The following is a 14,962-nucleotide window of genomic DNA, read 5'->3' as shown; positions in this document are numbered from 1 at the left end:
TTTATACAGAGGTAAATTTCAGCTTACAAGGCATATCATGGAAATTACACTTGGGCTAACTGTTCCTGTCCTTTTCTGATTTCCAGTTGTTCACTGTCAGATTAATGTTAGAGGTAGGTTGCAGGTTTGGTCTTGTGTATATGTGATTTTGTACCATGGTATGTTAGTTCGGAACTACAGTGAAGCAGTTTTACAGATTAAGGTATCAGTATCACATCTATAACTCTTGTAGGTTTAGTGATAAGAGTAAGGCACTTTTTTACTGACGAAACTGTGCTATGCTAAGAAGACTGACACACCAGTACACCAAAAATCTCTAAACCCATTTGTAAAATAACCCCCCAGTAGCTCTAAAACAGTATTGACAGTAGGGTTTACATTTACCCATGCAGCAAAAGGCATTCCGCAAAATGTTAACATTTCATTTGGTAAAAGAACAAGAGCATAAGTGCTCACTGGTTCTGAGTTTTTCTATCCTTTTTCTATCCTTTCTGTCTTGCCTCTAACGAACATTTAATTGGTTAAAGCTATGTTTCTCCCTACATTGAGCTGGCAAGCTCAGATAACTGTCTAGATTCTTAGATATAAATAGGCACAGTTCCAGAGAGTTTAAGGGAGAAATGCTGATTTACCCCAGCTGAAGAAAGCTTGGCCTGTTACATTTCATGTTTTTATTTATTCTTTTTCCATAAGAATATGTATCTTTCAACTGTATGCAGATGCTTCCTAACCATGAGATTTAGCATGGCAAATTTAATCGGACAAAGATATCTTCCATCCTGCAGCACTGTAGAAGACAGAAGGGAAGAGGTTTTCTTCTAGTTAAGTATTTTCTAGTAGTCTTGTGTCTATGGGACATCTCTATAGTGGCAAGTGTGATCTATGTCTATGTACCTGATATTCTAGAGAATAGATGAGAGCAGCAAATGCTATTCAAACATATATACTACAGCTCCTATGTATCAGAAGAGCTAGTTGTGTATTGCAAGCAGCTTTTTCTGGCAACAGTACATGATTTCTTAACACCCAGGTAATTTTATGCTTCTTGCTAAGCACACAGTCTTTTGGGGAAGATTTTTCCAGGTTGCCAATTTACATCCAAAAGTCTTTGCATTCATTAACTAAAATTAGAAATAGCTGAATTGGTTGCAAATACATGTGGATGCATGGGAGCAGAATTTGATTTTGGTTTTGATTTTTCCCCTTCAGACTTTTCAGTTTCCACTGCAAAAAAAAAATATATGTCCATATCAAACGGATAAGAAGCAATGTATGTTACTCCTCTTTTACCTTACACAGGTATGAATTATGGGATCATGCCTGCCTGAGTAGATGAGCTGCAGGGTTTTACAGCAGTGACAGGCAAGTAACAGACTCTGTCATGGGAGAAACCCAAGATAACACAAAGAGTGAAAGACATCCAAGGAAAGGATTCGTCATGAATGGGAACCCAACGCTTTCTGGAGGGGTGATAGATATTTATAATGCTATTACTGTCCTGAATGCAGAGGATTTTAGCTACCGTACCAGGATTGAGTCTGAAATACTCCTAGGTGTTTGGGGAAAGGTACAGAAACACTGCCCCATGCCGAGCAGGGACCTTTTGTACTCTGTAACTGTCAGATCTGACGGTATGGAACCCACTGAACAGCTCTGTCGTAGCTGAGGTAATGATTCCTGTTGACTGTTTTCCTGTTGCTGCAAAGATAGGAAGAGTCACACTGTGCCTGACATCTAAGGAGATTCCACAAGCAATACGCCTGAGTCAGCAGGGCCTTTGCTGCTGCCTGCAGATAGAAGATGCGAGCCAGAATTCGGCTATCTATAGCACACCTTTTGGGGGGCAAGTGATGGAGGGAGCCTGCATAGTGCGTAGAAAAGGAACCAGATTTCATTATACAGCCTAAATACCTTATAAATTTATATAATATATTGTAGTTGTTTTCAGTCCTGATCAGCTTTTAGAATCCTACTCTTTCTTAACTGCAGCCTGTCACTTCCTTGACTAATCCTCTCTCTAGCTGCCTTAAGTTAACACCTCTTTATTTCAGAAATTGTCTTTTTTATATTTATACTCCACTAATTGGCTTTTTCACCCTCTGAACCTTTTCTGCTTCCTCCTGCATGCAATCCATCCCCTTTCACTACCTAATCCCCTCTTGTCACACTTCGATTCTACCATTCTCTTTTTCCTTCTTTTTATTTCCTCCCAGAATGAGCTTGTACTCTTTTACTACAACCCCTGAGGCTCTGGTGTTGAAAATCTCTGACTTATGTTATGGTGTTAAAAATTCCTTGACTTTCCCTGACTTTCGTTATATGACACTTGCAAAATAGGCACTGATCCTACAAATGTGTGGACATGCCAAGCTTAAATTTGAGTGCAACAAGACTTGTGCCTGTGTTGCCAGCTTTTATGGTTTTATCATGAGTTGTATTATATTTATGTTTCTGTTTCTGAAAGCCCAAATAAATATATATATGTATATGGAGCCCATGTTAAAAAGATTCTGCTTCACAGACGAAAAAAAAAAAAAAAGAAAAAAAAAAACTTTTAGTCCTCCTAGTTGTAGAAGCAAATGGAAAATGTAAATCACATAAATCTGACAGTCAGAGGGAAAACAATAATAACTCAGTTGTCAATATATATATTCTAAATCTCTTCATTGAAATCTCATAATCTTATTGAAGCTGATACAGTTTTCGAATATCTGCAATGCTGAGCATACAGTCAAACATATTTGCAATTATTTGTACTCACTTATTAAGTTATCATTGGCTTTTTCTAAACAGAAACCAAATAAGTCAGAAAGATTGATTGCCTATACAGTAACAGAACAATGCAATACCCAGTGCATACAGATGATTCAACGAAAGGAAAACAGAACCAAAGCAGTGCAGCTCCAAAGGGATATTTTAGGAACATCTGGTTTCTACTGGAAGAAGCATTTATCCAAAAATGGGGGAAAAAAAAAATCAAACAAAAAAGTAAAATCTTTACATGTATTCCAAAGCAAAACTTTAACGAACGGGCTTTGATCTGCAAATGTAATTAGCATTAGAATTAGAGATGGAATGGAGATTTGTCTAAAAGCATTAATTCAAATCCCACGCCTGATTTTTTCTTATCACTGCTGTAATTCTAACAGTGCCTGTGGCAGATTCAGAAATCAGAAGAAAGGGACAAGGGCAGTAGGTCTCCCACTAGCAAAAATAAAGGGGGGGAGTAAGAGAGGAAAAGTGTGAGATGGAATTAATCTATAATATCCCCAACGCAATTCTGTTTTCAATGTATGAATTATTTATCTTCCAATCTCAAAACGCCAATATATCTGTATGTGCCATTACTTTGATCTCATGCTGCTCCCCAGCACTGCGATGCCTAAAATAACATGGCTGTGGAAACTACAGGCTTCAGGTACATTTAATTTTAATAATGGACCCAAACATCAACTACAGGTTGGTTTTGAAAAGCCCAGAATATCCTATTTTCTTGAAGCTATTGCTTTTTCTGTCCTTCTGTCATTGTGTGTGCGTGCATTAGGCCCCAGTGTGCCTCCAGTTACACCTGGATAAACCTTATCAACTTACCTCAGATTCCTGTTCTAGTAACAGCACACAGGTTGGCCTGTTTGTTCGGTATAACATGAACTGAGGTAGAAAGGTTAAAATGGACCCCTTTGTGATGTGTGGTCCTTTGTATTAAGATAGCTAATCAGTGTTTGAAGGAATGTTTGAATTTAGGATTAACCTCTTTCCCTAGTCCCGTGAGCATCAGAGCATACATACGTTCAGACGAAGCTTTTTGTTTAGCCAACAGTAATACCTCCTCTGCCTTTCTCAGTGGGGACAAGAAGGAAGCTGTGTGCTTTGATTCTTATATCATAGGGCCTCCCGGTTTATTCACATATGTTTCTAAATACGCTTGTTTCTCCATTCTCGCAAGAAAGCTGTAAACACTTTCAAACCTGTGCCATCCGTTAAATCTTACAGAGCGTGTTCTGCTTAAACTAGATGACCAGGTCACTGCTTCCAGTCAGAAGTCAAAGTTCATATTCAGATGTCTCAAACTCTTTTCTGGCCTTTTTTTTTTTTTTTTTTTTTTTCTGAATTGTGCTCTCCTTAAAATAAAAATAAACACATGATGACTACCCACTTACAAGAAATATTTGACCACAGCATTTATAGTTTTCAAGCCAACATTTTTATTGTTATTACTATTATTAAAATTTGAATTTCACTTGATCGTTTTTACAGTTTTTACCTTTTCTTTTTTCATTTCCTAAGAAAGAAAATAACTTCAGAAGGAACAAAGGCTGAGAGGCTGAGGAAAAGGCAGCCATAAGAGTCTTATCAAAGCCCCAACAGAGTGGGAATAATTATTCACACTCTGTTGGGGGTTCTAGAAAGACCATCTGAGGAAGAGGATCACTCAGTCTTTTCAACATGTGAAATTAAAGAAAACCACTAGAAATTCAGTACAGGGCTGGGAGGGGGGAGTAAAGCAGGGGCAGCTGAGAAAAATATGTGGCTTCTCCTCTCCCACTTGATTCACACCATTAGCTGACCACTAGCCAAGCAGGGTGTGCTGGACAGTGCCCACAACGGTAGTGTTGTAACAAATCTCTGCTAATTGCAGAGCTGAAAGCATGACTGTGTTGTAAGCCACATTTAACTGATGTGGTCTCTTCACTGTCTCCCACTAGTGTGCTGGTTGTTTATTCTGCATATGGAGAAAAATAACTAAGCTTTAACTAATCAACCTAATGGTTCAATTTCAAACAAACACCTTCATGTTATCTCCCACACGCCTTCATTCTGGAGAGAGGCATCTCTTAAATATTCATGGGACAGCCTTACACTACCCAACTGAAAACTTTCATTTTTAACCATTTGGCTGCTGTTTTTTGAAGATCACCACCTGTCATAGTGATCGATATTGTTTAATTGTTTTGCTGGACTGTCCAATCTGTCTGTATCCATTTCTTATTTCACAGTGCAGCTCTCTGAGACAAAGTCCTTCATGTTCTTGTTTTTCATGTAAGACCTCCCACCCTGTAGTCGTAGTGGCATGTCCCCAGCACTACAGGAAGGCAGGAGACAATAATAACCCCAATAGACTGAGATTCATAAAATCGTCATTGTATTGATCATGTCCATAGGAGTTAGGCGAATAATTTTATCTCCATGACACAGAGGGGAAACTGAGGCAGGGTGTGCAGTGACTTACCAAGGTCACACAAGAGGTCTGGGCAGAGTAGGTGTTTGGATAAAGCTTTTACAAGTCCAGGGCTAGGACAATGACCACTGAGTTAACTTTGTTTTTATATATATATGTATATAATTTTCAAAATCTTTAGTTACGCATCAACATAACAAAATGATTATTGAAATGATTGGTTTTATGATCTTCTGAAAGAAACTGCATTATACTGGCTGGGCTGAATGCTCCCCACCAGCCATTCAAACAGCTCCCGGTTTGCCAGCTCAGCATATTAGTCCACTCAGCGTTATGTTTAGGAATTATTAATGAGGATTGTAAGGATTGTACATTATTTTAATGTACAACTGAAGTCAACACTAGCAGGATTAAAATCTCCATTTGGAATGGAAACCTGTTATTGGCTTTTATTTGCTTTGGAGTAGGTTTTTTCAGTAACTTTGCATTCAGCATTGTAGTTGGCTTTGTGCTTGAGATTAGCCTGGTAACTGCCCGGATGGCACCTCACCTGCAATTACAACCACAGAGAGTGTTATTTTTACTCAAATACCTTTCCTTCCAGCTGAAGCAGCCTTTGAATAAGCATGTCTAAAATTAAAGGTGATCTCTTTGCCCCTTGGGTCTGCCATTATGAAACTGCTTCTTGAATATGTTAAACAAAAGACACTACACAGTTTTGTGGCCTGGGGTTTTCAGACATTTGTTGAGAAGCAAGCCAAGGCGTTTGGAGATGGCTATGCTAATAAAGTGCAACTTGACTCAAAAGATATAGTACTGACCAGGCCTCTGAGTCAGTGTTTCATCTCTGATCATCTTCTGGAGACAAAGGGTACTTTTTATTCTGAAGAAATAACAGGACTTCATCTCCCTAGTGGGTCTTGGGAGCTCTGTCGCAAAGGTGAAATGTTTTCTCAAAATGTTGGTATATGGTTGCCAAGTGGAAAGCCCTTTTTCATCTTCTTTTCAAAATCCTTGGGAATGAGAGTAATTTGCACTCACAGGAGCATTTCTTGTAGCAGTATGGCTGCAGTCTGTCCTTTAATGGCGGGGTTTTGCCACACCTGGGATCCCCGGCCAGTACCATCTGAGCACTTCTGCCTCGGAGTAATGAAGAATCCAGGCAGCACACTGATCTTAGCCTGTGACTTCTGTGGTCTGGCAGCTGTGCAGACCTTATTAGGTAAGGTATAATACCTCATGATTTGTTTTATATGAAAAATAAAAAAAAAGGTTTCCGATCGGAATTCGTAAAAAAAGAGCCTGAAAACAGTCTTACATTGACCAAAAAATTAACTAGGTGATGTAATCAAGTTACCTACATGCCTGAATTTTACAATCCTAAGGACAAACTGAATCTAAATTGTTCACTGATTTGTGCCTCATTCTAAATAATATTTTACTATATTATTACACGAATTATGCTATACAAATTGGCTGCAGTGCCGTGCTCACCAAGGTGCTGACAAATGGCAGGAGACAAAGCAAAGCCAGAGATTTGGGAAGTGATTGCTAGAGACAGGGGATGGAGGCAGAACCACAGCCAGAGCCTAGCGTGCCTTGCTAGCTACATGTCAGCTGGCTAGTACTTCTTCCCCTGAATGGGCTCAGTCTTGTTGGGTTTGTGTTCGTAAAATTGCAGATCCCTAGCACAAAATTTTACCCACAGGGCTAGCTGAGCTGTGTTATAAATGTGCTGTATACCAAGGGAAAAGTATTCTCTGGTGTCAAAAAATTGTTGGTGTTGCTTTGATTATCTTTTATAAAAAATACTTTCAAAGTGAAAAAGAGGATTTTTTTTTTAAATCTTAAAGGGGAAAAAAACAGCAGGGAGTTGCTTTCCATAGTCTATATGCCTTTTAAAATCTAGCACAGAATACCCTATTAATTTATTTTCTCTTTCCTAGCATCAGGGTTTGAAAAATGCCCGTCATATTGCAGATCTGTAGATGACTTATTCTTAGATCCAGCGCAGTGATGGAGGAATTATGGACAATTTTTTTCCCCATTCTCCCCAGTAGCAGCAACTGGTGACCACATGGCAAAAGCCCTGCTGATTTTCCCTCCAAAGCAAACTAAAGCAGATAAGGTCTGTCTCTCTCCACTGATACACAATGTAGGGATGTGCCGCTGTTATAACCCCTGTGCCACAGTTATTGTTAGCAGGTCAAAGCACTGAATATCAATAGACTAATTCCTTCACCCCTCCAACCCGTTCTCTGACTGGAATGTAAACTTCTATTGCAAAGCTTTCACCTTTGGCCCTCACCATCTTCATGGCTCCATACTTCAAAGAATTCTGCTCATGTAGAAAATGCCTTATTGAAGGAATGGTCATAGCTGCACAATTATTTCAAAAAAACTTGACATTGTATTTCAGCTGAGGACAGGAGAACTGGCGAAAGTCTGAATCACTTTCAAGATTCAGATCTAAATCCTGAGGTTTAGAAATATTAAAGTCAAAACTACAATAGTCCAAACACACAGAGCCTATTCTTTGCGCCTTGAAATGTGGGAAATTAAAGAGCTGCTCTCAGTTTGACTACTCACCTTTCCATTTTTTGAAGCACCCAACAAAGTTCCCTGTGCTAATGAATACAGGTTTTGATTGTTGGATTACACAGATTATTTTCTGTCATCTTCCAGTCCTTTAAACAATTGCATCCTTTGAAATCCCTTATGCAAGAAGCATATGACCTTACAACACTCCTATTTCTCTTTTGTATTTCACATCACAGTCCTCTCTGTGGTTATATACAATATGGGGAATGCTATAGGTCAGGGCTGTGAGAAGGTAGCTAAAAACGTAGGGTGCTCAACTATTGAAGCTAACACAAAATACACAGAAGAAAAGAGGGCTACATGGAGAATGATTTAAAGGTAAACATTATTTTTTATATAAAATTTTGTTGCAGTGTAAAGTTCAAAAAACTAGGAACATCCTGTACATGAGACAGGAACTATGGTCGTGAGTATCTATACTGGTTGTAATTTATATTGCTCTCTATTTTTCTCAGAGTTTTCTCTGTTCCCCCACAAATTCTCCTGCTAGTGCAACAATACCAACCTCTCGTGAATTTTCTGTACATATCTTCCCTTATCCAGCCTTCCTTCCCCATCATGCTAGTCTCCTCCTCAGCAGCATCTAGGTGCCCCTCCAAAACATTACTGAAGGGAGGCTCCCTCTAGGTCTCATGCCAGACCAGGGGGGCCAGAATGCCCAGGACAGAACACAGAGATACCTTGGAGTATAGCAGAAGAATAAATAGCTTTTCGTTGCATCTGGTGCTAAAAATATTTCACATTTCCACAACATCTTCCATTTTAGCACCATCCTGCATTTCACAAACTGAAGGATCTGTTTTCAGATACCTTTAGGCAACAGAGAAGAACAGTCAGAGATACTGAGGCATGACTCTTAAACCCACGAAGTGTTACATACTGGTTAAGAGCTGAGGAGTGTTTTCAATTCTCTGTTAAGCCACAGACATGATTTAAACACAGGGAAAGTTTCATGTACGTTGGGCCATACCTTTTAAAGGTGAGGTTTATAGCAAATGCTTATTTTGACATTCATTGTGCAGGACAATTCTAGATTGGGATTTAAATGCAGGAAAATGCTGTGGGCACAACAGGCTTGAAACAGTGAATTGAACCTAACTTTGTCTAACTCAGCATTTAGAATTTTTATTGGCAGAGACTTGTAGAAAGGAACCAGAAATCATAATTCAGCAAATTCCTTCTATCACTGCTCAACTTTTTGTCCTCGTAGTAAATTATTAACCTCAGCAATTACTCAGTTAGCAAAAGATTAAAGGCTGGATTCTGGCACCCTTGCTGTTATTGGTTAACATTATGAAGAGTCCTGTTGAATACTACAAAAACATTATTCAAGGTAGCACAGGAAAAGTATCAGCATTTGTGTTTGTAGTTGCAGTATAAAAAATCCTTGAAAACTCATTCGGCAGGCAGCTTATGGATCTCTGTTCCAGTGGGTGCTGCAGAGCTTTACCCACTTCCCAGAGGAGCCCTCCACCAAATTCCAGGTGCTGTGAAAGCGTACCTGGCCCTTGAATTTCTCATCCTAATACCTTAGGAGAGCCCTGAAAGTCTTTTTCAGTGATATCTATGTATTCCACACCATTGCTTTAACTGTTGCTTCCATCTTCTGAGGTGATTCAGTTAGTGACGACTCACAACGCTTGTGCACCCTGGCATGACAGCAGTTTTTGGAATTGTTTCCCCAGGCTTATTGGTAAGAACAACCTCTGCAGAGTTTTGCCTTGTTACTCACAGCATCAAAGCTGTCTACAAAACATAGAAATTTGCCCCTTTCCATGTCAGCACAAAGGCAATGAAAAAGGAACTTCAATATAATCAGCCATGTGCAAATCTCCTACTAAATAAATAAACCTCATGAAACTGCAATTATTAAACTAAATGTGTCTGATTCCAACAGCCTTTCATACACCTACTTCTGATTTAAACACATAGGAGTTCTCTGGAAACTTTCAGGAATAAATCCTTTATTCTTTGCAGTTAACAAGACCTGAAAAAAAATGCATGAAACCAATATTCTGTCATTAGACTTAAATCCACAAAATTCAACAGATGAAAAATTTTATGTGGGCTTTATTTTGTTTGTTTGCATGCTTGTTTTTTACCTACCTATAGTGTTCTGTCAAGGGCGCAGAGCTTTGTTGAATGGCTCACAAAGTCCAGAAGTATATTATCTTAGGACTTTTCAATAAGACTTTTGATTAAAATGATTTCTCAATAACCTCAAATATGAGAAATCAAATGATTTCTCAATAACCTCAAATAATGCATAATAAATTCTCAAATAATGCATTTCGCTATTTGTAGCATGACATTGTTTCTCTTTTCCCTTGTTCTTTGAGCAATCGCCACTGAGCAAATCAGTTGTTAGATACTTCCATTCTGATCATTCTAGGCATTTTTATTTACTATGTCAGGCTGTCCAGAAGGAAAGAAGCACTGAGGGATCAGGTGTAAAGCTTTCAAAATGAGAAATTAGATTTAGTAAATGTAATGTACATTACCTTTCTTCACAAGCAAAGTGTTCCTTAGTGATAGCACAGCAGAACTTAGTAAAGGGTATTCTCAAAATACAGTGCCACACATTTCAAGTATTTGGGGTTGGCTGTAGTCCTTAAGAAACAGAATGTTTCCATTTATTTACTGAAGGCTGAAATGATAAATTTCCCACAGAACATTTTGGAATTCAGAACCTTTTTGGCAACTCATAAAATAACCCATATGCTATGTAGGCACTGAGGTTTTATCTCTTACTTCTCTCCGCTATCATGAACTCAGAGTTATCATTTCAGCTTTCCGGAAAGCACTTGATGCAGTCAGTTCCTTTTAAAACATATTTTGTTGGAAGCTGTTAGAAAATTCAGTACAGAGACTTTGATCATGATCCATTCATTGACTTTCTTGGACTAACTTTTATATGGGATTTAAAGTGGATTTGACTCTTCTGTTTCAAAAGCAAAGCATCTTTTCCAAATTCCTGCGGTGCCTCATGGCATCCGTTTTGCTTTTGAAACAGAGAATGAGGATGCAGAGATATTAAAGCTAAGCTCTGAAAAACATGATTTTTCACCTCCTCTAGAAAAACGGAAACATCTTAACCCTTTCTTTTAACACACAATTAGTGTTAATTGAAGACCTGTGTCAAGAAATTTGTACAATGGGACAGGATATAGAATGTTTTCCTATCAATGCCAAAGACAAACAAATGAAGATCTTCAATCATTCTCTTCATGGATCCTCATGTCACATGCAAGACCTATAAGTCATAATAAGTCTTCTAGTCATATGTGGTCCTCATTAAGTAGTTCACCAGTACAACTGTACCAGTTCAAAATCTTACAAAGCACAAGCTGAATCCTACAGTTATGCCATCTGTGTTTTGTGGGACTGCTCACCCTACAGGCAACATCTGCTTCAGGCAGATATCCTCAGCCCTCTAGTTAAACTGTCTGAACTCTCTTGGCTAATTGAACTGAATTGGCCAAGTTGGGAACTACCTTGTCAGCTCAGTGGAGGGGTCAGTTATCTCTAGCATGGTCACAGTGACAAACAAACGATTATCTTAAATGGATGGGTTAGAACTGGAGACATCATGAGCCTTAAAACTTAGAGCTACAGCCTACAATGGGATAAAGGTAGAGCTATCCAAAAGAAACTTGCATGTTTTTGTTTGTAACTCAAATTGAGTAGAGAAAGGCTTTCTCTTCTCTGCATAAAGTCATTAGCTGACAGTATTTTGTAAAAGTGGCTCATCTCATAGTAATGTTAATTGATTGAGATTAGGCTAAAATCTGAAAAGTTAGTGTTGACAGAAAAGTGTCTGCTTTCAAACAAGCAATAGGCAAACATCCTTGCTGTACAATGCAGCTTCCCAACCAGACTACCCAGAATAATAAGCTAACAAATTAGAAGAATGTTCTGGTTGAAAAGTTAAACCTTCAGAAGTTAGGAAGTGTCAGAATTAAGGTTGTCATTTCATATTACCTTAGCAACTTTTATCTTTTCTCCCCTGCTCAGTTGCATGAAATTCAGGCAGACCGCTGAAGAAACACTGAGGTTATAGAAAAGATTGTCCCCATGATGATTGCTAGTTTCTGTCGCCACAGTGGTTTTACTAACTAGGAGGGATTAGTCACAAAAAATTCTTTTCAGTTTCTTTGCAATTATGATGTAGGTATCCATAAATTCTGTGCAGATTTTAATTTCCAAATCAAATATTTCACATAAAGGGTTTTTGGTCAGTTAGCACTCAGCAGGATTTCCATTGGACTGCTGAATTTGCTGAATTTGTATTATTGATAAAAAAAAAAAAAAAAAAAGATGCCTTGGTTCAAATTTGCATCATAAAACCTGAAATATTATGAACCTCTCAGAAAAAAAAAATAAATATATATGTGTATATTTTTAGAAGAAAAACTTGCGGATTTTCCGTAAGTCCATCCTTTTAAAAGACTGAACCATTCAATCTCATGTAATGGCTATAGTCAGATACCCAGTAATGAAGCTTTCAGATCAAACAATTAACAACTAACAAAAGAGGCAGCTTTGTTAAGTGTTGGTGTCTATGCTGGTTACAATAAATAGTTTCTATGTAATTCTTGTGCTGCCTAAATTGCACATATGCTTAAAAATGTTAGGTTATTTCATGAGACTTCATGCCAGTACTGAACTCATTAGTGTTCTCTGTAGCATGCACATAGATAATAGGCTCAAGCTAGCGCATATCGAAATTTTGGGGGTGCTTTCTCCTTTCCTAATGGAAGAATAACTTCCATCAATGCTAATGAAAGTTGTATGTCCAACTCCCCCATTCATCAAGATGAGAAAATTACATAACACAAAATTCCCATTCAGCTTTTAAAATTTTCCAGCTGTTAAGCAATTCCCTGGATCCAAATCAAAGTCTGCAGATGCTCTGGGGGTAAAATCTCTACTGAACTAATAGCACAGTCTGGATGGAATTGCATTATTAAGAACATTCATGATGGCTCCATAAATCTGCCTGGGTGTGGATCAGCTGCTCCTAATTGAATCATATGCTACATCATTATGTCTTTATGTCCTTGGTATCACTATTTTTTTTTTCTGATACCTTATATTGCTGCTCTCTTGCATCAAAATCCTTAGGTCTTTGTCAATTTGATGCTAAAAAATAACAAACTGAAGAGGTATTTCTACAGCAATGTGGCATTGAAATAGAGCCAAATGCCATCTCCATCTTTGGGAATATGTATCTGTTTGCAAGGCAGCTCCACAAGTGGTTAAACTAATAAGCAAAACCAAAACAAAACAACAACAACAACAAAAATCACCAATTCTCTGGTTATTCATTTATAGATGTTTGCTGTGGATCCAAGTGACCATGTCATTTCCTTTGAAATTGGAAGAATAATGCGTTGTCAAACTGTTCTCTTCTATCCGTGCTTAATTCTGTTTCAAATAGCCTTCTTGTTAGATCATGAAAAAAGTGTTGCTTTTGTTTTAAAGTATTCATCCAATAAATAGCAATATGCAAATCCCAAACTAGTGTAAGAAGGCAGAAACTGAAACCGATGTTCAATAAAGTGTCAATTGCAGGAGCTCCTTAATAGGAGGGCTTCCTTCAACACCTGGCTCTTTCTAAGGTTTTTCTATGCAACCTTTCCCTCAAGTCACTCAGAAGACATTGCACATGGAAACGAACTGTAGAAATATGTAAGCAACTTTAAAAAGTTGTTCAGGTACTGGAAGTGGCACCAGCAGCATAGGACTCCACGTGAGTTAAACTGTCCTGTTGAAAAGCAGAGAAAATTCAGTTATTTGCTGCCAGTTTCCTTCCTTCCTTCCTTCCTTCTTTCCTTCCTTCCTTCCTTCCTTCCTTCCTTCCTTCCTTCCTTCCTTCCTTCCTTCCTTCCTTCCTTCCTTCCTTCTTCCTTCCTTCCTTCCTTCCTTCCTTCCTTTTTTCCTTTGCTAGTTCATGTCTGCTGCTATTTTTTAAACTTAAAATTGGCATGGAAAGTTGTGAATTTTAGTGTAATTAAGTGTGATGATCTTTAAAATGGGTTTTCCTTTAGGTTAGCATGCATGTAAATTCTATTACAATTAAATAGATCTACATCAGACTAACCATTTGAAATTGTTGTTCTGAAATGGAATGAGTTTATTTTCCTGTACAAAGTATGTTCAGTATAAAGATTTCTGTTTCAGTGACAGATAAAGAAAATCCAATAAACAAGCAAAAACCTTCAATATCAAGTCATAGGCTAAGACAAACTTGAAGAGAAACTGTTCAGCTATTCAAAAGTAATCCCCTTACATAGTGACTACAATTTGCTGCAAAGCAGTCCTCAAAAGTTGAAAAAATAGATGTTTTGGACAGAGACTGAAAATGGAAGTAAGGTTAGCAGCTTCATTCTCTGTCCGATTGTTCCTTCAGAAATGAATCATTTCAAAGGGCAAAGACAGACATAAACAAGAGAAGCCTTTTTTAATTTAATTTAATTTTTATTTTTAAGCATGAGGACTTAAGTCCTAGGTTTTCACTTCTTAAAATATGATTTATTTGGTTTAATGATAATGTAAATAGAATGGATTTTTATTTCTTTTTTTTGTTTGTTTGGTGAGGTCAAAATAGAAGTTCTACATTGTAAAGTGAGTAAAAGAAGGAAAATAAGACAGTTCACTGTATTGCAGGAAGTATTAACTTGTAAGGGATCCAGATGAGTCTAGTTGTCTTGGAAAATGTTCTGAGTATAATTTTGGAGCTCTTACAGAAGTCCTCTTAATGTGTTTTGGGTTCCTTCAAAAATATATACAACAGGGAGGTGTGGTATGTAAATTCAAATCTTTATTTCCCTTAAGGTATATTTTACCCCAGCTCTACCTTCATATGTTGTTACATTAATTTAGTTATTCCTTCTTGCCATTTAAAAGATATACTATCACAATAATAATGCCATGCCATCAGAATATAAGCTAGGAATAAACCATGGATATAAAATCCCATTTGACTTTGCCAGGGCCGGCGTTTCATTTCAGGAGTTGTCTCTCTTGGCAGTGCCTGTACTGCTGTCAGTACTCACAGAGGTCACACTGCTTCTGAGGCACAACCTGGGTCTCTGCAAGTCCTTGCAATTCAAATGGGTATGCAGTGTTTATAATGATGGAAGTTATGTCCTATTTTGCAATACCCATGAGTTTTTCAGT

At 37.9% G+C, this 14,962-nt stretch overlaps 1 protein-coding gene across 4 annotated transcripts in view; it reads left to right on the top strand.

The window, feature by feature from the left end:
• Window positions 1-14,962, top strand: part of PIWIL1 (piwi like RNA-mediated gene silencing 1) — a 171,982-nt gene that overhangs the window by 102,708 nt on the left and 54,312 nt on the right. The window lies entirely within an intron of this gene.

This window comes from Anas platyrhynchos, chromosome 16 (assembly GCF_047663525.1).
Source record: "Anas platyrhynchos isolate ZD024472 breed Pekin duck chromosome 16, IASCAAS_PekinDuck_T2T, whole genome shotgun sequence".
In the NCBI taxonomy this organism is placed as follows: Eukaryota; Metazoa; Chordata; class Aves; order Anseriformes; family Anatidae; genus Anas; species Anas platyrhynchos.
Note: the sequence above shows the minus strand (reverse complement) of the source record. Positions and strands in the feature narration are given on the sequence as shown.